This window comes from Gekko japonicus, unplaced genomic scaffold, assembly GCF_001447785.1.
Source record: "Gekko japonicus isolate JY-2015 unplaced genomic scaffold, Gekko_japonicus_V1.1 scaffold1210, whole genome shotgun sequence".
Classification (NCBI taxonomy): domain Eukaryota; kingdom Metazoa; phylum Chordata; class Lepidosauria; order Squamata; family Gekkonidae; genus Gekko; species Gekko japonicus.
In genome coordinates this window covers 18,425-21,425 of record NW_015168083.1, presented here as the reverse complement: position 1 = coordinate 21,425, position 3,001 = coordinate 18,425, and the positions used below count along the sequence as shown (strand labels likewise).

The window sequence follows — 3,001 nt, the reverse complement described above, 5'->3', positions numbered from 1 at the left end:
CCGCTTCCAGCCCTCATTCAGCCAGGAGGAGGCAGGAGAAGAGGGAGGGTAAGTTGCTTCCTCCCCGCCTCTCCCCACCCCTGCCTGCCTGGGGCCAGGGAGGGCCTTGGCGGGGCTTCCTCACACTCCCGCCGGCCTTGCAGGTCCACCGCCGGGCCCCTGATGTCAGGGGGTGTGGCATATGCTAATGAGTTATGATAATGAGTTTCCCTAGCTCTTTTTCTACGAAACGACCCCTGACTAGAGCTGTTAAATGCCTTAAATAAAATAAATAAATACCTTCACAAACTAGTAAAATATTCCAGTTGCTCTTCTAATTTCCTTCCTTTGGGCCTCAGGATGTCAAGATTGGAGACTCCATTTCCACCTCATGAACACATGACTGACTAGAGCTGTTAAATGCCTTAAATAAAATAAATAAATACCTTCACAAACTAGTAAAATAATCCAGTCGCTCTTCTAATTTCCTTCCTTTGGGCCTCAAGGATGTCAGGATTGGAGACTCCATTTCTACCTCATGAACACATGAAACTGCCATATACTGAATCAGACCTTTGGTCCATCAAAGTCAGTATTGTCTACTCAGACTGGCAGCAACTCTCCAGGGTCTTAGGGCGGAGGTCTTTCACATCCCCTACTGCCTGGTTCTTTTAACTGGAGATGCTGGGGATTGAACTTGGGACCTTCTGCGTGCCAAGCAGAGGCTCTGCCACTGAGCCACGGCCCCTCCCCTCAATTCCTTCTTGCTCCTTTCCTTGTGATTCACGATCAGTTTTTCATCTTCCCTTCCCTATCCCAGCCTATGCAAACTGAGATATTTACTTGCCTGTTTAGAAGCTGAAGTGATAATTATTTGTGCAATTATGCCACTTGTGACTGCACTGCAAGTTGATTAGGCTGTACAGTGCTAATTGCTAATTACAACAGAAGACAGATAAACGAAACAGAAAAGAAGACTCAGAAGTCCCAGAGTTTTAAACTGGATGCAGAACACGAAGTCCTTAGAGGGGCTGCTCCAGACTTGATGGTTACCTAATTTTGAACACCATCCCATGCCCAAGAAGTGTCCCCTTTCAGAGCAGTTACATAAGAACATGAGAAGAGCCCTGCTGAATCAGACCAGCGGTCCATCTAGTCCAGCATCCTGTTTCACACAGGGGCCAACCAGTTCCTCTGGAGGGCCAATAACAGGGCAGAGAGGCTGAGGCCTTCCTAAGAACATGAGAAGAGCCCTGCTGGATCAGACCAGCGGTCCATCCAGTCCAGCATCCTGTCTCACACAGGGGCCAACCAGTTCCTCTGGAGGGCCAACAACAGGGCACAGAGGCCAAGGCCTTCCCCTGATGTTGCCTCTTGGCTCTGGGACAGCCTCGTAGCCACAGTGGGGCATTCTGGGGCCCGCCCACCTGATAGGGCTGCCAAGTCCCCCCGGGGGGGCGGGGAAATCCCCGCCCCAGAGGCCCGTTCCTCGACGCCGGCGGATCGGGCCCCATAAAATCAGGACTCTTCAGCCCTGCTAATTGCTAATTGCACAAGATTATACTGCAAAGCATCCAAAATGCAGAAATTGTTTCTTTTTTATATGTTTATATGAGGAAAAAAACCCAAAATGGTCACATTGTAGTTATCTTGTGATTTAGAGATTTTATAGGGAAAAAGCCCTGACTTGGATGATCCAGACTGGCCCAATCTCATCAGAAACTAAGCAGGGTGGACCCTGGTTAGTACTTAGGTGGGAAACCAAGGAAGTCTAGGGTTGTGATGCAGAGGCAGGCAATGGCAAACCACCTATGACCATCTCTCGCATTGAAAACCCCATGAAAGGTTGCCACAAGTCAACAGTGACTTGATGACACTTTTCACTACTATCATAAAAAAGGATCTGCTATGGTTTTATATTCTGAGCTCTAACATACAGCACAATATAGGATTTCATTCAAAGTGTTTGTGTTGCAGCTTTAATGATAGGGCTGCCAAGTCCCCCCCGGGGGGCGGATCGGGCCCCGGGGGGAACCCCGCCTTGACGTGCATGTCACCAGGAAGTGACGTTAGGATGCCAAGCATGCTGGGGGTGGGGCCACGACCATCGGAGGGGAAACTCTATGGTTTTCCCTCCGATGGTCGTGGCCCCATCCCCAGCGTGCCTGGCATCCTAATGTCACTTCTGGCTGACGTGCGTGCAACACGCACGCGTGTTGCACGCATATGCACGCTACAGTCATTGCCCGGGAGTCCCCCGCTGCGGCGACTGCACCAACTTGGCAATCCTACCCCCTGACTTCCTGCCAAGGCCTCCGACTTCTGTCTAGCCAGGCCCACCACCACCACTGCCGCCCCTTCCCCCTGCTGCCCCTTTTAATTTTTGTGATGCCAGTGCCCCCCGATTTATTTAAAGCCCCCCTGGATTAAGAAATCCAGGCTACGGGCCTGCTCTGGGATTTAGAGGTTTAGTGCCTCTGAATGTGGAGGTCTAGTCGCCATGGCTGTTAGCCACTAATGGACCTCTCCTCCATGAATCTGTCTAATCCCTTTTTATCTATGTCTATGCCTGTGGCCATCACTACATCCTCTGGCAATGAATTGTACAGATTTTAATCACCCATTGCATAAAGAACGATCTCCTTTTGTCCATCCTGAACCTACTGCCCATCAGCTTCATTGGATACCCTCGAGTTCTAGTATTTGGGTAGAGGAACAAAAGGTTCAGCTTGTTAAACTCTCTCCTCCACCCCATGTGTAATTCTACAAACTTCTATTGTGTCCCCTCATAGTCATCTCTTTTCTAAACTGAAAAGTCCCAGACTCTCCGTCCTTCCCTCCTAGGGAAGGGGCTCCAGTCCCCTCATCATCTTGGTCGCCCTCCCTCTGTACTTTCTCCAGCACTGCAATGTCCTTTTGGAGAAATGGAGACCAGAATTGTACACAGTATTCCAGACGAGGCCACACCATAGATCTCTACAGGGGCATTACAATATTATCCAGGGGACATTGCGTGCATGAG

At 50.0% G+C, this 3,001-nt stretch overlaps 1 pseudogene; it reads left to right on the top strand.

Moving 5' to 3' along the window:
- LOC107113372 overlaps positions 1-3,001 on the top strand; it is a 40,364-nt pseudogene that overhangs the window by 20,303 nt on the left and 17,060 nt on the right.